This window comes from Anomaloglossus baeobatrachus, chromosome 1 (assembly GCF_048569485.1).
Source record: "Anomaloglossus baeobatrachus isolate aAnoBae1 chromosome 1, aAnoBae1.hap1, whole genome shotgun sequence".
Classification (NCBI taxonomy): Eukaryota; Metazoa; Chordata; class Amphibia; order Anura; family Aromobatidae; genus Anomaloglossus; species Anomaloglossus baeobatrachus.
This window is the reverse complement of record NC_134353.1, coordinates 873,490,248-873,512,860: the sequence shown is the minus strand read 5'-3', so window position 1 is coordinate 873,512,860 and position 22,613 is coordinate 873,490,248.

The following is a 22,613-nucleotide window of genomic DNA, read 5'->3' as shown; positions in this document are numbered from 1 at the left end:
CTCCACTGCACGTTGTGATGAGACGAGGCTGGGCTGTGTGTTATCACCCACACCCACTACTGTTTCTTGCTGCAACTCATCGCGCTCCGCCTGCAATGCATCATGTTTGTTTTTCAGTAGAGACCGTTTTAGAAGGCAGAGTAGCGGTATGGTGACGCTAATAATGGCGTCATCACCACTCACCATCTTGGTGGAGTCCTCAAAGTTTTGGAGGATGGTACATAGGTCTGACATCCATCTCCACTCCTCAGGTGTTATGTGTGGAGTTTGACCCATTTCCCGACGGCTTAGGTGATGCAGGTACTCAACAACTGCCCTCTTCTGCTCACATATCCTGACCAACATGTGCAGAGTTGAATTCCAACGCGTGGGGACATCACACACCAGTCTGTGAGCCGGAAGATGCAAACGGCGCTGAAAGCCGGCAAGGCCGGCTGAAGCAGTAGGTGACTTTCGAAAATGTGCAGACAGGCGGCGAACTTTTACCAGCAGATCAGACAGCTCTGGGTATGACTTTATAAACCGCTGAACCACGAGGTTGAGCACATGGGCCACGCATGGAACATGTGTCAGCTGGCCTCGCCTCAAAGCCGCCACCAGGTTCCGGCCATTGTCACACACGACCTTTCCTGGCTTTAGGTTCAGAGGTGTGAGCCAGTGATCTGCCTGCTGTTTCAGAGCTGTCCACAGCTCTTCTGCATTGTGGGGTTTGTCACCTATGCAGATTAGCTTCAGCACAGCCTGTTGCCGCTTCGCCGAGGCAGTGCTGCAGTGCTTCCAGCTTGTGACTGGTGTGGAGGGCACAGTGGATGAGGATGCGCAGGAGGAGGAGGAGGCTGAAGAGCATGACATTCCGGAGCTGTAGAGTGTGGGTGAAACACTGACTGAGGTAGGGCCTGCAAACCTTGGTGTGGGAAGGACGTGTTCCGTCCCTCGCTCAGACTGGGTCCCAGCTTCCACAATATTAACCCAGTGTGCCGTCAACGAGATGTAGCGGCCTTGCCCACAAGCACTTGTCCACGTGTCTGTGGTTAGGTGGACCTTGGGTTAAACAGCGTTGTTCAGGGCACGTGTGATGTTTTGTGACACGTGGTTATGCAACGCGGGGACGGCACACCGGGAGAAATAGTGGCGGCTGGGGACCGAGTAACGTGGGACAGCTGCCGCCATCAGGTCACGGAATGCTTCTGTCTCCACCAGCCTAAAAGGCAACATTTCCAGCGCAAGCAGTCGCGAAATGTTAGCATTTAGAACTGTGGCATGTGGGGTGTTGGCAGTGTATTTGCGCCTGCGTTCAAAGGTTTGCTGAATGGATAACTGAACGCTGCGCTGGGACAAGGACGTGCTTGATGATGGTGTTCTTTCTGCGTAGGCAACTGCAGGTGCAGGAGTGGAGGAGGCTTGTTCGCAGGCAGCATGGACAGGGGATTGGCTCGCATGCACAACCAGCGAAGACGTAGCAGTGACATCAGCAAGCACTGCTCCTCGACTCTGTTGTACTTCCCACAAAGTCGGGTGCTTGGCTGACATGTGCCTGATCATGCTGGTGGTGGTCAGGCTGCTAGTTTTGGTACCCCTGCTGATGCTGGCACGGCAGGTGTTGCAAATGGCCTTTTTTGAATCATCTGGATCCAACTTAAAAAACTGCCAGACTCAGGAAGACCTAACATTTGTACAGGCACCTTGTGTCGTCGTGTTGTTCCGGGGAACGGTTGCCTGACTTCTGCCTGGGGCCACCACCCTGCTTCTTACTGCCTGTTGTGATGCTACGCCTCCCTCCCCCTGTGCACTGCTGTCCTCGCTCTGCATATCCTCCTGCCAGGTTGGGTCAGTTACTGGATCATCCACCACGTCGTCTTCCTCTTCCGCACCCTGCTCCTCCTCCTGACTTCCTGACAATTGTGTCTCATCATCGTCCACCACTTGTTGAGACACGTTGCCAACTTCGTGAGAAAGTGGCTGCTCAAATATTTGGCCATCTGTACAGACGATCTCCTCATGACCCACTTCAATATGAGCTGGCGAGAGGCCAGAATGTGTGAATGGAAACGTGAACAGCTCTTCCGAGTGTCCAAGTGTGGGATCATTAATGTCCGAGGAGGACGTGTACTCAGCCTGGTGGTAGGAAGGAGGATCAGGTTCAGAAATGTGCGGTGCAGTATCACGGCTACTGACACTTGACCGTGTGGAAGACAGAGTGTTTGTGGTGGTGCCAATCTGACTGGAAGCATTATCTGCTATCCAACTAACAACCTGTTGACACTGGTCTTGGTTCAAGAGCGGTGTACTGCTGCGGTCCCCAAGAATTTGGGACAGGACGTGCGAGCGACTAGATGTGGCCCTTTGTTGTGGCGAAATTAGAGCTTGCCCACGACCTCGGCCTCTGCCTGCACCACCATCACGTCCACTTCCTTGTTCCTTGCCAATGCCCTTGCGCATTTTGCAATGCTGTGCACTGCTGACGTGTATATTCACTACTTGTGCGTTATATTAAAGTTTCTGGAAATTGCACACAAGTGCACCTGTACGCTGCCACCAACAGGCACACACGTGCGGTTTTAAAAACCAAGCACGGACGCAATAAGAACCTAACAGGTTTTTTTGGGGAGCGACAATTACAGACAAGTCAGACACTATCTGGACTGTTTTACACTGTGTACACCAGCCCCAGATATGATGAAGGCTGGTATACGGTCACCACTACCCTGCCTGCCTGCCTGCCTGTATACTGGTACAATAGTCCTGACAAGGACTCTTTTGGTCACTAGCCTGTATTCAGACCTGGCTATACCCTGCCTGTATATAGCAACAGTAGTCCTGAGAAGGACTCTGCTACTGTACTCCGACCTGGCTATACCCTGCCTGCCTGTATACAACTAGAATAGTCCTGAGAAGGACTTTTGGTCACACTGTTTGCAGCCCTGCAACTGAAAAAGCTATAAAGGGCCGCAAAGCTTTCCCTGAATCAGCGACACTCTCCCTGCACTGACAGTCTGGATAGCTGTGAGCAGAGCACAGCGCGCCGGCCGATATAAAGGCTCGGTCACGCTGTGCAGGCCGGCCAATCACTGCAATTCCACAACTAACAGGGCTGTGGCATTGCAGTGGTCTGCCAGCCAATCCCTGCATGAGGGCTGGCTCTCAAAAGAGCGCCAACATGCAGGGATGAAGACCACGAGTACAGCACGAGTATCGCGAGATTACTCGGTCCCCGCCGAGCAGCCCGAGTACAGCGATACTCGTGCGAGTACCGAGTAGTGACAAGCATGCTCGCTCATCACTAGTCTCTATAAGTTCACAGTGTATGTTCATGACATGATATTTTGTTTGATTGTTATTTAATGTACCTCAGTGCGCTGTTAACTGTATTATGTGGAACTGACATACTAATATACTGCAGCTATGTTGTTTCTGTGGGCTGTGCCATGTACCTATCTCAGCCTGTTCTGTACTGACACACTTCCCTGACTGGCTATGCACATGTTTTTAGCACATTTTTGCACTATGTGTTGCACTTTCTTTGTGTCCCTGAAAATTTTTTTCTTTGAGTATACACGCACACATCTGATCGCATACACTCACACCCCACTTCTCCCTGTGCCCTCCTGTGGGCGGTCCCAGCAGCTGTGCTGCACGCCGTGCTCCTCTGCCTTCTGCCGACACTCACAGATCCGATCGCATACACTCACACATCAGAACACACGCACACATCCGATCGCATACACGCACACATCCGATCGCATACACGCACACATCCGATCGCATACACGCACACATCCGATTGCATACACACACACTGACGATATCGCACATACGCGCTCACACACTCACAACATCCGGAGATACCACATGCTTCCGGCCATGTGATCCTCCGGCAGGTCCTGGAAGGTCACTGCACGCACAGTATCGCCGCCGAGAAGTAAGCGATATTACTGGATGTTGTGAGTGTGTGAATGCGATCTGATGTGTGTGTGAGGTGTGTGTGAGAGTGAGTGAGTGTGATCTGATGTGTGTGTGCCTGTTCTTATGTGTGTGCGTGTGTGTGTGTTCCGCCGCTGCAGGACCTTGATGCGCTCACCTGCTCCTGGTCGGCGTCTGGTGAGTATGACTGCGGGGTCTTCTTTCTTCTGTCTTCTCTCTTCTGGGGGTGCCCGCTGCCTATAATGTGTCACGCTCCCCGGGTCCTCTGCTCCGCTTCCCGGCTCACCTGCCACGCTCCCCGCTCTCCAGCCTCCATCGCCCGCGCTTCCCAGGCCTCCTGGTCCCCGCTCCCGGCGCCCGTCGGCTTCCCAGCCCCAGCCCGGCTCTGCTGCGTCCTCCTCTCAGCTTCCTGCCCTGGCTTCTGGCACCCGGGCCGCGCGCATGCGCATTAGGGCGCGCGCGCGGTCACTGACCCTTTCTTAAAGGGCCAGTGTCCACTGACAGGAAATGAAGCACACAGGTACGGGGTATAAAGGGGTGCAATGTCCAAGGGGGCGGGGCCTGATCTTCGTGTTTCCCAAGCTAGGAGTCAGGTCTCCTTGTGTTCCTGTGAGATACTTACCTCTCTCTCTTCTAAAGCCGATCCTGCATTGCCATCCGGTCCTGCCGTATCCCGAACCCCGAACGCTGCCTATCTGCCATCCTGACAGTCCGCACCTTCTCTGTTCCCTGCGGTGACCCGTCATCTCGCTCCAACGGTTCCGGACCCCGCCTGACATCATCCCGGCTTCCGAACCTGAGCTCCGTCACCCGGACCACCATCAGTGACCCCGTGGTTCCAGGGACTTCTCCATTGTGCTCTTGTGCGCTGACTGTTCTGCTACCTATAGTGCTCCGGCTACCGGACTCCTTTCCCTCATCGGGGAGTTCGGCCCAGTGGATCCACCTTCTGGGTCTGCCCATCCACCTGGCCCTAACAGTAAGATCAGGCCATGGATCCCGCCGAAGCACTAGCGGCCTTGCATGAGGAACTCCAACGCCAGCGTGAAGTCCAGACCCGCATGCTGAACTTTATGACTTCCGTGGACGCCCGCTTGAACACGCTACAAGCATCGGTCACATCTTCAGCACCTCCAGCCTCCACTAGTCAATCCACGGCTCCCGCTCCCGTGGCAGCCTCCTCGGATGCTTCCAGACTTCGTTTGGCCTCACCACCCCGGTACGCCGGAGATCCCAAGACCTGCAGGGGGTTTATAAACCAATGCTCCCTCCATTTCACGCAGCTGCCGCATTTGTTTGCCTCCGACCAAGCCAAGGTCGCCTTCATAATGTCTCACCTAGAGGGCGAGGCACTGGCATGGATGAACCCCTTGTGGGAGAAGGAGGACCCTATGACCAAGAACCTCCAGGAGTTCCTGCAGGCTTTTCGCGGCACCTTTGACGAGCCCGGACGCGCCTCCGCGTCTGCTTCATCTCTTCTCCGGTTACGTCAGGGAACTCTGACGGTGGGTCAATACGCCATCCGTTTCCGCACCTTGGCTTCGGAACTCGGGTGGAATAACGAGGCCCTAACCGCCGCCTTCTGGGAAGGACTCTCGGGTCGAATCAAAGATGAGCTGGCTGGTCGTGACGTACCGTCCACCCTGGACGCCCTGATTACCCTAGCGACTCGAGTGGACATTCGCTTTCAGGAGCGGTCCAAAGAGGTGTCCCGTGAGAGACGCCCGGTACGGCATTCCTCTCCTCCGCAGAAGTCCGCCGTACTCCAGTCAACGGCATCTGGTGTCTCCGTCCATGAGCCCATGCAGGTCGACCGTGTGCGACAGTCTGAACAACGTCGAGCAGAGCGGCTCGCCAAGGGTCTCTGCTTCTACTGCGGAGAGGGCACACACCTGCTACGCTCCTGTCCAGAGAGGCCGGGAAACTCCAAAGCCTAGGGTCGGTAGGAGAGGCCACCCTAGGTGCTGGGACTCTCTCAGACCCGGTTACATGGACTGTGCAAGTGACAACGGGAGAGACGCGGTTCACGGCTGAGGCGTACCTCGATTCTGGGGCAGCAGGCAATTTCATCCAGCAGGCCACGGTGGACAAGTACCAGGTGCCTGTTACTCCGCTCGACAAACCCCTCGTGATTGCCTCTGTGGATGGGAGACCCCTCTCTGACACCATCTCCTGGATCACCAGGCTGGTTGAATTGCGTATCGGTGCTCTGCACACCGAGAACATCGCTCTCTACGTCCTCCCACACATGTCACATCAAATCCTGCTGGGCCTTCCTTAGTTACGGACACACAAACCTTCAGTCAGCTGGGGCACTGGTGAAATTACTCGATGGGGCTCTTCTTGCCATGAGAACTGTCTGAAGACTATACAACCCATCCGGCGACCTCCGGTTCCAGAGTCCCTACCGGGACTACCCTCAGCCTATTGGTCCTTCGCGGACGTCTTTGATAAGAAGGAGTCAGAGGTACTTCCGCCACATCGTCCTTACGATTGTGCCATTGACCTGCTCCCGGGAACTACACCACCTCGAGGACGGATATATCCACTGTCTCCAGCCGAAACAAGGGCCATGTCTTCTTACATCACAGAGAGCCTGGCAAGGGGATTCATTCGGAGATCCTCCTCTCCTGCTGGAGCAGGCTTCTTCTTCGTAAAGAAGAAAGAGGGTGACTTACGCCCATGCATAGACTACCGGGGATTGAATCAAATCACCGTAAAAAACAAGTATCCCCTGCCGCTCATCCCCGAATTGTTTGATCGGCTCAGAGGAGCTCGCGTGTTCACCAAGTTGGATCTTCGGGGTGCCTACAACCTGGTCCGTATCCGCTCGGGGGACGAATGGAAGACCGCGTTTAACACTCGCGATGGGCACTATGAATACTGCGTGATGCCCTTCGGCCTGTGTAACGCACCAGCAGTCTTCCAAGAATTAGTGAACGACGTGTTCCGGGACCTTCTCTACGTCTGTGTGGTGGTATATCTGGATGACATCCTTGTCTTCTCTCCGGACATTCAGACCCACCGAGAGAACGTGCAACTGGTTCTACAAAGACTGAGAGAGAATCGTCTGTACGCCAAGTACGAGAAGTGTGTCTTCGAACAGTCTTCTCTCCCCTTCCTGGGTTACCTCATCACCGATACAGGACTGCAGATGGATCCAAAGAAGGTCTCTTCCATTCTCAACTGGCCTCCTCCTTCTGGACTGAAGGCAATCCAACGCTTTCTGGGATTCGCCAACTATTACCGCCAGTTCATCCCTCATTTCTCTGCTCTGACTGCTCCTCTCTCCGCCTTGACCAAGAAGGGGGCTAATCCAAAAGACTGGTCACCTGCGGCCGACGCCGCGTTTGGCTCCCTAAAGCGGGCCTTTGCCTCCTCTCCTGTACTCCACCGTCCGGAGTTAAACCGCCAGTTCACCTTGGAGGTGGATGCCTCCTCCTCGGGAGCCGGAGCAGTGCTCATGCAGAAGTCCTCCTCCGGGAAGATGGTGACTTGCGGTTTCTTCTCCAAGAGCTTCTCAGCGCCTGAACGCAATTACACCATCGGTGACCGAGAACTATTGGCAGTCAAACTGGCTCTGGAGGAATGGCGTTATCTTCTGGAAGGAGCAGTGTACCCCGTTATAATTTACACGGACCACAAGAACCTGGAATACCTGCGGTCTGCTCAGCGACTGAACCCACGGCAAGCCAGGTGGTACTTATTCTTTGCCCGGTTCGATTTCTAGCTCCATTTCCGACCCGCGAACAAGAACGTACGCGCTGATGCCTTGTCTAGGTCTTTCATGCCCATGGAGCAGGAAGAGGAGACATCCCAACCCATCATCTGTCCAAGTAAGATTATTCCGGTGGCTCCTGTCACCCTGGCCCAGATACCGCCCGGGAAGACCTATGTCTCTGAGACTGACAGGCAAAAAGTGTTACACTGGGGCCATGCCTCGAAAACAGCCGGTCATGCTGGCCAGAAAAGAACTTGGAGTGCGATTGTACGTCATTATTGGTGGCCATCCCTTCGCACGGACGTCGCCTCTTTTGTCTCTGCCTGCTCCTCTTGTGCCAGGAACAAGACGCCCAAACACCTGCCATATGGCCGTCTTCTGCCTCTGCCTATACCCTCAGTTCCCTGGCAACACATTGCGATGGACTTTATTACGGACTTGCCATTGTCCTCCGGACACACAGTCATATGGGTCGTGGTGGATCGGTTCTCTAAAATGGCCCATTTCGTCCCTATGGCTGGACTGCCCTCTGCCCAGGAACTCGCGGACGCCTATATACATCACATCTTCCGCTTGCATGGCTTTCCATCACACATTGTGTCCGACAGAGGAACTCAGTTTACCTCCCGCTTCTGGAGGGCTCTCTGCAAGCATCTGGGAGTAACCCTGGACTTTTCTTCAGCCTACCATCCTCAGTCGAACGGCCAAGTGGAACGGGTCAATCAGATTTTGACCTCTTTCTTACGTCACTACGTCAACGCCCATCATGACGATTGGTCCACGCTTCTTCCTTGGGCTGAATTCTCCCATAATCACCACCTCAGTGAGTCCTCCTCCAGTTCTCCCTTCCATGTCGTCTACGGACTTCAGCCTTCGGTCCCATTGCCTGTATCCTCTTCCTCGGATGTCCCTGCTGCTGATGCGGTAGTCCGTGACTTTATAACCATTTGGGACTCAGTTAAGGCGTCCCTTGCACGTGCATCCCTGCGGATGAAGAGACACGCAGACAAGAGACGTCTGGATCCTCCGTGTTTCTCCCCCGGAGATCTCGTCTGGCTTGCTTCCAAGTACGTCCGATTGAAGTTACCATCTTACAAGCTGGGTCCTCGCTACATCGGACCGTTTAAAGTCCTCGGCAAGATCAATGAGGTCTCCTACAAACTGCAGCTCCCGGCCACGATGAAGATACCCAACTCCTTCCACGTCTCTCTGCTCAAGCCGGTTGTCCTTGGTCCCTTCTCCGCTGCTGCCAGTCCGGCTCCTCCTCCTATTGCTGATGACGACATCTATGCGGTAAGGGATATCGTGGCCATGAAGACCGTAAGGGGTCGACAGTTCTTTCTGGTGGACTGGGCAGGGTATGGTCCTGAGGATAGGTCCTGGGAGCCCAGAGAGAATGTGGGTACTCCTCTGATCCGTGCCTTCCTGTCCCGGTTGCGGGGAGGGGGGCGTGGGGGGGGGGTACTGTCACGCTCCCCGGGTCCTCTGCTCCGCTTCCCGGCTCACCTGCCACGCTCCCCGCTCTCCAGCCTCCATCGCCCGCGCTTCCCAGGCCTCCTGGTCCCCGCTCCCGGCGCCCGTCGGCTTCCCAGCCCCAGCCCGGCTCTGCTGCGTCCTCCTCTCAGCTTCCTGCCCTGGCTTCTGGCACCCGGGCCGCGCGCATGCGCATTAGGGCGCGCGCGCGGTCACTGACCCTTTCTTAAAGGGCCAGTGTCCACTGACAGGAAATGAAGCACACAGGTACGGGGTATAAAGGGGTGCAATGTCCAAGGGGGCGGGGCCTGATCTTCGTGTTTCCCAAGCTAGGAGTCAGGTCTCCTTGTGTTCCTGTGAGATACTTACCTCTCTCTCTTCTAGAGCCGATCCTGCATTGCCATCCGGTCCTGCCGTATCCCGAACCCCGAACGCTGCCTATCTGCCATCCTGACAGTCCGCACCTTCTCTGTTCCCTGCGGTGACCCGTCATCTCGCTCCAACGGTTCCGGACCCCGCCTGACATCATCCCGGTTTCCGAACCTGAGCTCCGTCACCCGGACCACCATCAGTGACCCAGTGGTTCCAGGGACTTCTCCATTGTGCTCTTGTGCGCGGACTGTTCTGCTACCTATAGTGCTCTGGCTACCGGACTCCTTTCCCTCATCGGGGAGTTCGGCCCAGTGGATCCACCTTCAGGGTCTGCCCATCCACCTGGCCCTAACATAATGAAGTGTCTTGCAGTGTGTTTAACTCTTTCACCGCTGCATGACACTTCATTATTGACCGCAGCATATGCCGGCTCCCTGCACATGTGTACCGGGAGCCGGTGTTCGCTGGTAACCATGATGCACATCGGGTATCTAAGGGAAGCGCTTCCTATAGTTACGCGATGTGTATCATGGTTACCAGCATACACCGGCTCCGTCACCATCCCAGCATCGCAAGGTTATGTCCTCCGGGGGCGGGGCCGAGTGTGCCAACGTGTGGCGGGGCGAGCGGGCAAGGCATCAGTGTATGCCGGCTCCCTGCACCTGTGTACCGGGAGCCGGTGTACGCTGGAGCGGGCGATGCGTGCGGAGGGCCGGGGCGAGCGGCTAATCTTTGCGGGGGGTGGGGCCAGGCCGAGGCGAGCGGCCAATCCGTGGGGGGGGGCGGGGCCAGGCCGAGCCCAGCGGCCAATCCGACAGTTGCCACTGAAATGACACTGTCACGGTGACACAATTTTGGAGCAAGACAGACAGACAGACAGACAGAATGAGGCAATTATATATATAGATAGGTCAGGTAAAGAGAAAACCGGTTTAAATGCCACGCTAAAAACTACTGATGCTGTAGATGAAAAAGATTTCCTTTATTTCATAATTCTACGCGTTTCAGAGACATCTCCGTCCCCTTCCTCAAGAAAATATGAATATGATTTCTTTTCTTGAGGAAGGAGACGGAGATGTCTCTGAAACGCGTAGAATTATGAAATAAAGGAAATCTTTTTCATCTACAGCATCAGTGGTTTTTAGCGCAGCATTTAAACCGGTTTTCTCTTTACCTGACCTATGTATTTTCCAGCTTATAAGAGAACTTTTTAACTCCTGAAATTTTCTCAAAAGTTGGGGGTCGTCATGGCTTTACTGCAGTTGAATGCTTTACGGCTGCAGCAGTGCTCCAAAGCATTCAACTGCAGCAGCGGCAGCGGCTCCGTGTATTGGATGAGATCATTGAGGGGTCAATGTGCCTGCAGTCTGCAAGAAGCACTCTTCCATAATCGCATCCCATACGTGGGGCCGCCACTGCTGCTGTCAGCGCTTTACTGCAGTTGAATGCTTTAAGGTGCCACAAAGCATTTGTGTCGCCCAGGGTTATGAGCAGTGGCGTAACTACCGCGGTCGCAGCGGTCGCCATCGGGCGGTTTGGGGCCCGCGGGGACCCGGCAGATCAGCAGCCAGCTCCTCTCAGTGAGAGAGAAGCTGCGCTGATCTGTCACAGTGCACGCGCCCACTATATGACCCGCTGCCGCCCCCGACACCGGGCCCTCCTGCCCGATGTCAGCGGCGGCACCGGGGCCCCCCTCCCCCGTCACCGCGCACAGTAATAATGAAGCATAGAGCGGCCGGCGCCGCTCTGCATCATCATTCTCCCCCTGCGCCTGCGCGGTGACGTCACTCCTGTGCGACTGCTGTGCTGAGTGCACAGAGCGCAGGGAGGGAGGACGCCGACCGCAGCACCGGGAGAACGAGGAGAGGGGAGGACGAGCAGCAGTGGAAGGAGGAGAGCAGGGTGTACAGCAGCAGTGGAACAAGGAGACGTCAGGACAGAGCAGCAGTGGAAGGAGGAGAGCGGTGAGTACTTGCTTTTTTTTATATATATATAAGTGAGTACACGGTGGTCAGAGGCCTGGAGTGGGGAGGCTGCATTATACTGTACATGGAGGCCTGGGGTGGGAAGGCTGCCTGATACTGTACATGGAGGCCTGGGGTGGGGAGGCTGCATGATACTGTACATGGAGGCCTGGGGTGGGGAGGCTGCCTGATACTGTACATGGAGGCCTGGGGTGGGGAGGCTGCATGATACTGTACATGGAGGCCTGGGGTGGGGAGGCTGCATGATACTGTACATGGAGGCCTGGGGTGGGGAGGCTGCATGATACTGTACATGGAGGCCTGGGGAGGCTCGCCACATTATTATAGATGGAGGCCTGGGGAGGCTGGCAGCATTATTATACATGAGGCCTGGGGAGGCTGGCAGCATTATTATACATGGAGGCCTGGGGAGGCTGGCTGCATTATTATACATGAGGCCTGGGGAGGCTGGCTGCTATATTATACATGGAGGCCTGGGGAGGCTGGCTGCTATATTATACATGGAGGCCTGGGAGGCTGGCTGCTATATTATACATGGAGGCCTGGAGAGGTTGGCTGCATTATTATATATGGAGGCCTGGTGAGGCTGCATAATAAACATGAAGGACACCTTATACATTGAATATAGAGGTGTAATATACATAGAGGTCTATGAGGCTGCATTATACTGGAGGTCTATAGGGCTGCATTAAAATGGAGGTCGGGGGGGGGGCTGTATAATACAAAATGAAGGGACACCTTATACATGGAATATAGGGGTGAATTATACATGGAGGAGTATTGGGCTGCATAATACCATCTGAAGTTTTATGGGGTTGTGTTGTAATACATATAGGACTATGGGGGCTACATTATAATATATGGAGGACTATGCAGGCTACCTTATACACGGACTATGGAAGTGCATTATAAAACATGGAGGACTATGTGGTGCAGTATAATAGATGGAGAACTATGGGGTGAATTTTAATACATGGAGAACTATGGGAAATGCATTATAATTGAAGGGCTACTTTATACATGGAGGATTATGGGGGTGCATTATAATATATGGAGGGCTATGTATCTGCATTCTAATATATGAAGGGTTATGTGGGACCCTTTATACAATTATTTGGAAGGCTATGTGGGGGCTGTTATAGTATTTTGAGAACTTTATACAGGGGGGACAAAGATACAAGTATGGGATGGAAATGTTTTGTGCTGAGGAAAAAAGGCTCTTTCCCTCAGCAGCCAACTTTCCCATGCTCTGCTACACATCTCTCAGCACCCAGCTTTCCCATGTTCTGATATACATCTCTCAGCACCCAGCTTTCTCATGCTCTGATATGGGAAAGCTGGGTGCTGAGGACAAGATAAATATCAGAACATAGGAAAGCTGGGTGCTGATAGAGGGATTTCAGGGTGCTGTGGGTGAGAGCCAAGTGTCAGCGTCATTATCCTGTACCCCGAGTGTCAGTGTCATTATCCCCTACCCCAAGTGTCTGTGTATGTGGAGGGGGGGCCCAGGTCTAAACTTTGCACCGGGGCCCATCCAATTCTAGTTACGCCACTGGTTATGAGGTACTTGGTCCCGGGCGGTGTTTTGCTGGGGAGATGTCACTTGGTGGCCGTTGCCCGGTTCCGTGTCCCGGGGATGCTTTTTAAAAGGGGTATATTTACAGGTGAGATTAAATGAAAGTTTGTCCGTGACCAGCGTCGGACTGGCTACTGGAGGAATCTCCAGTAATGCCAGGCCTCGATTCAGTTACCTGCATTGCACTCCGGAGCTCTCACCTGAGCTCCAGAGCGCAGCCTAGACTGAACCGCGAGCGCCGAGTGATTGATTCCCCGGCGATTGCGGTTCAGTTCATGACAGCTGCAGACAGGCCAGGCTGATCTCCGGTGCTCTCACCTGAACTCCGGAGATCAGCCTTTCCGCAGCTGTCATGAACTGAACGTCAATCGCCGGGGAATCAATCACTCGGTACTCGCGGTTCAGTCCTGCAAACTCTGAGATCAGTTCAGGCTGCAGGTGAGAGCTCTGGAGTGCAATGCAGGTAACTGAATCCAGACCTGGCATTACTGGAGATTCCTCTGGTAGCCAGTCCAACGTTGTATGTGACGCCACTTGCGGGTTACGGCTAGGTAGATGGAGCCCCCACTGCACAGTTCTCACTACTGGGGCTGGTGTAAGTGGCAGCCTGGATGTTAGGCCCTCCGCGAGCAGGGCTGGACCCCAGAGGAAAGGTGATATAGATGGGTGCAGAAATAAGGTAGGCCACACGGGGGGTTGGAGTGTAACTGGTTCCTTTATGCCCAGTCAAATGGAAACTGGTCAGCCGATGAAGGCTGGTCTTGTCCGCTGGTCCCCTTAGTCCCAATGCCGGTTTAGTGACCTGGTCGCTTCTTTCCCCTGCACCTGTCTTTGGTTGGTGGGTCCCCGTCGCTTGGAGCCGCTGGGGGTCCCTTCCTTGTAGTCTCTCAATGGTAGTCCGTATGATGGTAACGTGAAACCTGTGGGGTCGGAGTCTCTGGTCCTGTTCCCTGGTTCTCCCGTTGCTACTGAGTCCCGAACTTCAAGGTCAGTGAGGTCCTTGATGGTCCCCTTACTGTGCAGATTTTATCAGGTCTGCCTGGAGCGTTTGCCTGACCTAGGATTCTGTACCCCATTGGTGATGTGGTTCCGGGAGTACTCCACCATACTCCACCGTACTCCACCGGCAACCAACTGCTTGGGCCGTTCAGGTCACCGTTACACTCCTGTCAGTCCTTCCACTCGCTCCCTCCGTCACTGACTCACTCTGACTAACTCTCTGTCCACTGTCTGCCCCTCCCACCTGGTTGTCTAGTGGACTGGATCGGCTCCACGTCTAGGTGGCCATCCATTAGGTCCAACCCTAGTCTGTCACCAGTCTATGGGGAATTTGGGAAAAACAGGGATTAACTGGAATGTTTTTGTTGTTACTGGCACTGGTCTTTTGGGCCCCTGGCAGTAGGCCCTGCATCCTGGTGGGGATGCAATACCTTGTAGATCCCTGATGGCTTCAGGGGCACTACACATACAACTGCAGTAAAGCCATGACGGCAACCTCATGGCGGCGTTGAACTGTGTTCACACTGCAGAGTCCAACAAGCTGCCTGGGATTCTTTAGCTGTACAGCCTGTCATGGGCGTCGGCTGGTTCTGGCTTCACTGTTCTCCAGTACAGCATTTCTGCTGGCCTGTGATGAGCTGGTGGGAGCTCAGACTGCTAATCACCATCTCCAGACTTTATGTGTTGGATTCTAGGGCCGTTTACCGGATATAGCTTTGCTTTTTGTAGTTTTCCTTTTACATGGGGATCTACAAGTGGCAGTTTTGCGTGGTGTATGAGTCCTATAGTTGTGCGTTAATACCCTACCCCTTTTGCTTTACTACCCTGTTCACATACTGTTCCTTCTTCATGTTTAAGTGCAGTGCGTGTGAATTTTCATTTACCCTTGTCTGTGCCTATTTGTGGGGTTTTGGTTACTGGGTTTCTGGCACGTTCCCAAGGTGGGGGAGAGTATCAGGGCTTGGACAGGAGACAGGGTCATGCTGGGGACTCGAACCTGCCTACCATTGAGCCTACGTTTAGATATGGGACAGAGCAGGGGCCCCATTCTTAGGGTCAGCCTAGGAGCCCCGGTTCCATCATTGACAATCAAGGATGGGATGTGATGAGTCTTCCTAAACAAAATGTGCTTTTAGGGCACGTGTATGACTGTGAACATTGGGTATTAATCAGATTGTCTGAGGTAATGCACGCCAGAGAGCTAGTGCAGCATAAACAAAGTCATGGAGTAGCGAGTGTGAGGTTCGGATTATGGAGGATGTTAGTATTACAATTTTAGCAGAGTGGAAAGGACAGTTAGGGTGGTAGACAGAGGTGAGGGAGGAGATGTAGGCTGGTGCAACACTGTGGAGAGTTTTGTGGCTGAGTGTGGTAAGTTTATGTTGTATTCTGTAATGGATGGGTGTGACGCCCTGGCCGGGCCAGGGAGTCACAAATTGGGCCCCGCATTACACCTTCCCTCACAGGTAACACACAGCCAACCACAAAACCCTAGTCACCCCCCTCAGGGCTTGATAGACACACCAGGAGGCGGAACGAGGCGGTTGGAAGACGCCCACCGAGGAGTCTTAGACAGCCCGGGCTGGGGAAAAGTCAGTTCAGTTGCAGTTCAGTTCAGACAGTGGAGTGGTAGAGTTCAGTGAGAGTGTAGGTCAGGCCTGTGTCTGGGGCCTGAGACAAACTGACAGGTACCAGGGTAGGAGCCCTGGTGCCTTTGGCTAGGAGGCAGATGGCGATCTCCGTCTGCAGGAGCCAGGAAGACGGCTCGGTGGAACCGAGGTGGACGGGGACAGGGTAGTGGCCCGCCGGTACCGACCCGGGGAACCGACTCGGAAACCAGAGCACAAAGGGGGGGGTACTCAGACCCTGAAGCTAGGTCCAGAAGTGACTGGGGGCTAGCTAATTAACTGATTGCGGCCAGGACTAGAGGTCCTGTCCCACCCAAAGTCCCGACTGAAGGCAACAGCCCACTGAGGGGGATAAAAGGCCACCGCCACGGCTCAGAGATCCCACGGGCCAGTGTCTGCGGGCAAAGGGCTCCTTAGGCAACCACAAGCCAGGAGCGGACTCCTGAAGTTGCAAGCACAGGCAGTTCACCATTCTAAACAGGTGCAGGAGAAAGACAGAGACTACCAGCCGGGTGGGGGAACCAGAACGCAGCCGGCTGCGGGTACTGGCCACCATCGCCTTGGTTTACCAGAGACTCGTGTGTTTTCTAATAGTGAGTACACTTGCACCCTGCGGTCGCCCATCTCCCTGCATCGCCAAACCCCCAACGGGTCCCGGGGCCACCATCCCTGCCCACGGAGGGGTTAACAACTTGCTGCACAACATCTCCCCTGGGTGCCCCGTAACTGCAGCGGTCGTGTCCAAAATCACCACACACCGTGGGTGGCATCACGAACTTCGTACGGCTCACCCCGTACATAGACGTCCTAAATCCACCATCCCATCACTACCCCTTTCCATTTGAAGTGACCGTGAGGCCCCCGGGTCCGGAGACCCTCGAGCCACCCACAGAAGGGCCGGATCTGAGCAGCTCGGCTGCTGAGAGCGGGGTGGTACATGGGCAACCAGTGCAATGACTGGCACAGGCTGGAGGCATCTGTGTAGTTGCTGTATAGATTTATGAGACTGGCTACTGCACTCACAAAGAATTGAATAGGGGAGCGTTTAGTGAGATGAAGACTGATTAATAAAATATTGCATTAGTGAAGAACAGAGTGAATCAGAGCAACATTAAGAATATTTGCAGGTTCAACGGTAAGAAAGGAGTGGATTCTGGAGATAATTTGAGGTGCATATGATATGAGCATGCAAGTAATTTCATACAATGAGTGAAGGAAACATCAAAAGAAGACAGTGGGCATGTTGTGTGGGAGTTACGGTAGAACCACACAATGATAAAGAAATATCAGGCTAGTAGTGGAAGGAAACACAAGAAATTCAGTTTTGGAATGATTCAGTTACAGACAGAGGTAGGACATGATGCTAGTCATTAGAAAGACAAACACTGTATTTGTAGTAGTGTTGGTGGGATTTTAGGAAAGACATATATACTTGGGTGACATCAGCATAGAGATGATACTGAAATACAAAACTGCTGATGGTTTGAAAATAGGGACGGCATATAGAGAGAAGAGCAAGGGACCTAAGATTAAACCATAAGAATCCCAACAGTAAGGGTCTACAGTATGTGTGCTGTTCCTATTTGTTTTAGTTAAAACTGTTATTTAATGTTTTTCATGCTTGCTCTGCTGCCATCTACTGGTCAGACCTTTCGGCTCCTCTGTTTCTTTTCGTCCAGCCCATGGAAGTGTCTGCTGCTCCTCTTACATCACTTCCTGGCATATTCAGTTCACAGCCAGAGATTGTGAGAATCACATCCCTTATTTGAGCTGCTAGAAGTAAAGTCTTCTGACCTTAGTGGCTCCAGAAACAAGCATCACAAGAGAACCACAATGCCAGGTACTTGGACCGCTGTACTCCTGCATGTCCTTAACCTTTGAAGAAAATAAATCACCATTGTTTCATCTCAGCATGTGCATGTTTAACTCTGGAGCGCTCTGGTCATGTCTGCCTCACCTATAAGAAAAACGAAGGTAAGATTCTCACGCTATTCCATAACTACGCGCCTTCAATCGCCTTTAAGTGGGGACAGAACAATCAGAAGACTGCTTAACAGCCCAAAGTCAAAAACTTCCTTGAGAGCCCAAATCAGTCAGAAGACTGCTTAACAGCTCAATACCCCGGCTACAGATCCCTAAGAACCCTGTAACTCTCCTTGTAATATGCCTAGCAACAAGCCTTGTGCACTAGTCTGCCTGCAACAGTGCATGCCTGGACAAGCCTAAGGGTATGTGCGCACTAGGCGTTTTTTTCACGCTGCGTTTTTATGTGCGTTTTTGTCTAAAAAACGCACCCGCGGCTAAAAAAACCGCGGCAAAAACGCATGCGTTTTTGCCGCGATTTGGTGCGTTTTTTGCTGCGTTTTTGCTCACTGCGTTTTTAATCAGTGCACAATGCCATTAAAGATTGTTGATGAAAAAGAAAAAAAAAAAAAGGTCTGATGTCATTTCCTTCTTCAAAATGTTCATTGTATGCAGGAGAGCAGACAGCTGCAGAACTAGTGTATGCAGGAGAGCAGACAGCAGCTGCAGAACTACAAGTCTCAGCATCCTCCATTCACTAGTGTATGGAGGAGAGCAGACAGCAGCTGCAGAACTACAAGTCTCAGCATCCTCCATTCACTAGTGTATGCAGGAGAGCAGACAGCAGCTGCAGAACTACAAGTCTCAGCATCCTCCATTCACTAGTGTATGCAGGAGAGCAGACAGCAGCTGCAGAACTACAAGTCTCAGCATCCTCCATTCACTAGTGTATGCAGGAGATCAGACAGCAGCTGCAGAACTACAAGTCTCAGCATCCTCCATTCACTAGTGTATGCAGGAGAGCAGACAGCAGCTGCAGAACTACAAGTCTCAGCATCCTCCATTCACTAGTGTATGCAGGAGAGCAGACAGCAGCTGCAGAACTACAAGGCTCAGCATCCTCCATCCAGGACTGTATGCAGTTTTTTGCCCAAAAAGAAAAAAAAAATATCGTGGGCTTCGCCATATTTTTGTATGCTAGCCGGGTACAGCAGGCAGGTACGGGCTGCCCCCAACCCCCAGCTGCCTATTTGTACCCGGCTGGGAACCAAAAATATAGGGAAGCCCTTTTTTTTTAATTATTTCATGAAATAATTAAAAAAAAAAATGACGTAAGCTTCGCCTAATTTTTGAGTCCAGCCGGGTACAACTAGGCAGCTGGGGATTGCAATCCACAGTGCAGGGTGCCCATGCTTTCTGGGCACCCCCACTGCGAATTGCAGTCCGCAGCCACCCCAGAAAATGGCGCTTTCATAGAAGCGCCATCTTCTGGCGCTGTATCCAACTCTTCCAGCTGCCCTGAAGCCGGGTGGCTAGCTAGGTAATAATGGAGTTAGGGCTAGCTGTATATTATCAGCTAGCCCTAAGCCCGAAATTCATGGTGTCACGCCAATATTAGACATGGCCACCATGAATTTCTAGTAATGATAAAAAAAAAACACAACACAGAGAAAAATATTTTTATTAGAAATAAAACACAACACAATTAGTGACTCCATCTTTATTGAAATAAACCCCCCTCCGCAGTAATCCTGGGTCAGGGTCCCGCGCCGTCCAATCAGGATCCAATATCATCTGATCGGTTTGCTGGAAGGCAAAGCGATCAGATGATGTGTCAGGATCAAGTGCCTGAATCACATCACACATCAGCTGATTGTATAAAAGCCGGTTATACAATCAGCTGAAGCATCAGTGCAAAAAAAAAAAATAATACTCACTTATGTGCTGTGCTAATTACCGGCAGCTCCTGGAGCGATCGATTGGACAGGAGTCTGATCCTATACGATCGCTGCCGGAGCTGCCGGTAATCAGCTGATGAAGTCCCCTGACGGCAGGATCAGCTGATAGCCGGCCGGGCGCGAAAAAGCCGGCGACACCGCGATCAGCTGATGCGTCAGGTGACTGCATCAGGTGATCCACCGCCAGGTCCTGCAAGCAAGGTCCTGCCCCGGGGAGACTGCACACAGCCAGAGCGGCGGGACCGGGAGGAGATGGGAGCGGGCATGGCATCGGGACCCTGCAGACAGGTGAGTATATGACTTTTTTTTTTTTCTACTGTTCACTTTGTTTTTCGCCGCTGCCTCCACCTGCTGCCTGTACATGGCGCCGCACGGAGCTGACATGCACAGGACGGGAGGTGGAAGCAGCGGTGACGGTACCGGGAGGATTCCTGCTTCTGTGTTTACCAACAGAAGGAATCCTCTTCCTGTACACGTCACTGTAGTGCCCACCCCTTGCGTTTATAGCTGCGTTTTTAGTCATAGAAACGCGGCTATATGCGTTTTTCATTGCGTTTTTAACATCTCATTGAATTAAAAAAAAAAAAAAACGCTGTGTGAGGACAGCACTTCTGAAAACCCATTGACATTGCTGGGGAAGCAATGTCACTGCGTTTTCAGCACAAAAACGCGGTAAAAAACGCCGCTAAAAACGCGGCAAAAACGCCTAGTGCGCACAAGGCCTAAGGGGAAACTCTCCCATCTGCCACGTCCTGTATCACCTCTGCTTGCATTGTAAAGGGACAGTTTATGCACCTGCTGTTTCCTTCTTGCCCTACCCCTTCTATAGACTTGCAGTGTGTCCTTACTGCACATTGCTGGACTGCGAACCCCAAGTTTTGCTAAAGACATCTTGGGAATTTCATCAGGGAGTCATTGCGGAGCTGCACAACAATTTTCGGACCCCTATTCAAAAGTCAAGTTTCTTAAAGAGACAGTACGCCTTAAATCAAAATGACCAAAAAAGACCTCGGACAGTTCCCTACTGCTGAAACTGAGCAAATACAACCTGATACTGTCCATTATGAAGCCCAGGAGGCAGATCCCACGCTTCTAGCAGACCAAGTTGTCCGACCGAAGCGCTCTTCCAAACCCACAATAAAGGCCACTGAAAACTATCACACTATGAAAGATGAGCTATGTGAACACCTGGAAGAACTGTGGGAGCGAGTCACCTATTACATGTCAAGACTTGAATCCTCATCAGGCGATGCCACATGCTTACAAGCCGCTATGGAACGGCTGAACACAGCTCATGAAAGATACAAGAGACTGTCAACAAGGTACATTACCTTTCTAAAAGACTTTAAAATTGATGAAGCTCTTTCAGACCTGAGCAAGGCAGAAGAGGTGGACAAGGAAAGAGATGCCAAGGTGCAAGATGCCATAGACAAGGCCGAACACCGTATCTCTCACCAGCAAGAAACTAGATCACACCGATCAACATCATCTAGACGTTCCTCTCAGTCATCCGGGTCATCATCCTCAAAAAGCTCAGCCCTCAGCGACAGGATACTAGAGGCCCGCATAAGAGCGGAAGAATCCAAGGGGAGACGTTCCTTCACAGAAAGAGTAGAGGAAGAAGCCAAAAGTGCAGAAGCAAAAGCCCTTGCAAAAGCTGAAGCCACTAAAGCAGAAGCCCTTGCAAAAGCAGAAGCCGCTAAAGCAGAAGCCAAAAGGGCAGAAGCGGAGGCTCGGATAAAGATTCTTTGGTCACAGGTGGAAGAGGAAGTTGCGCTAGCTAAAGTGAGACTACTTGAGCAAGCATTGAGCCAAGATCCTGATCAAGCTCACTCGCCACCACTGGAAACAGACAATCCAGTTGATCGTACAAGAGACTATGTACTGAATCAGTTACCTGTAGCAACCCTGGTTTGCAGTACCGTCCAAGCCGACAACACCGAAACCTCCAACATTGCCTCCACCAGTGCCAGTACCACCTAAAGCACCCGAGCAAATTAATAACAGTCACCAAGAGGTGCCCTCTCAAACACAGTCACCACGGCAAGATGGCAAACAAGTGCTTCCTGACCCACTTCCACAGCTCAAGCAGCGGTCATCAGAATCTACAGAGGCTAGACCATAGCTCAACCCTGCAGCAACGTCATTCTACCCAGGATCATCTCATCCATTCACGCCAGGCAGCCCATACGCCCCAGGGGCATCACGAGTCGTCGTGGCAACAAGTGGTGAGAAATCAGATATGTCTGAGTTTGCCAGGTTCATGGTGAGCAGAGAGCTAATCAACACTAGTCTCACGAAATTTGATGATCATGCAGAAAGCTGCAGGGCCTGGAAAGCAACTTTCAAGGCAGCCATCACCAATCTCAACTTAACTGCAGAACAGGAGCTCGACCTCATGATCAAGTGGTTGGGCCCAGGCTCTACAAACCGTATCAAGAGCCTAAGAACCGTCTATGTGGGACAAGCAGAAGCAGGTCTCGCTGCTGCATGGCAAAGACTGGAACGCACCTTTGGCAGCGCAGAAGCAATAGAGAAAGCCCTATTCAAGAGACTGCAGGACATCCCAAAGATCAACCTTAAAGAAGTCCACAAGCTTCAAGACCTAAGTGATCTGCTCATGGAGATGGAGCTCGCCAAAAGAGTCCCTCGTCTGTCTGGGCTGTGCTACCTGGATACATCCCATGGAGTGAACCCAATCGTGGTGAAGCTGCCATACAGTCTGCAGGAGAAATGGGCAGCGTCAGTCTCAAGGTACAAAAGAGTGCAAGACGTCACCTTTCCCCCATTTATTCACTTCTGCAAGTTCATCAATGAGCAGGCCCAGATGAGGAACGACCCCAGCCTCGACTTCCTAGAGTTCAACACTAGAGTTTCAAATGCTGCGCATCACTTGAGCACATGGCCAAGGACTGTAAATCCATCGTCAAGTGTGAGGAGTGTCATAGTGAAAAACACGTTTCAGCCATGCACCCAACCCAGCTAGCTAGAGACACACCGGCTGCAGTCACCACCGCTCCCACTCCAAGTCATGGTGGGGAGTCCAAGAATCAGACTGACACCACCACAGCCGTCTCCTGCTTATGCTCAGAGGTATGTGGAGAGGGCCAAATGCAGAAATGTTGTGCCCGAATATGCCTCATCAAGGTTTATCCCGAGTGACATCCAGAAAAGGCA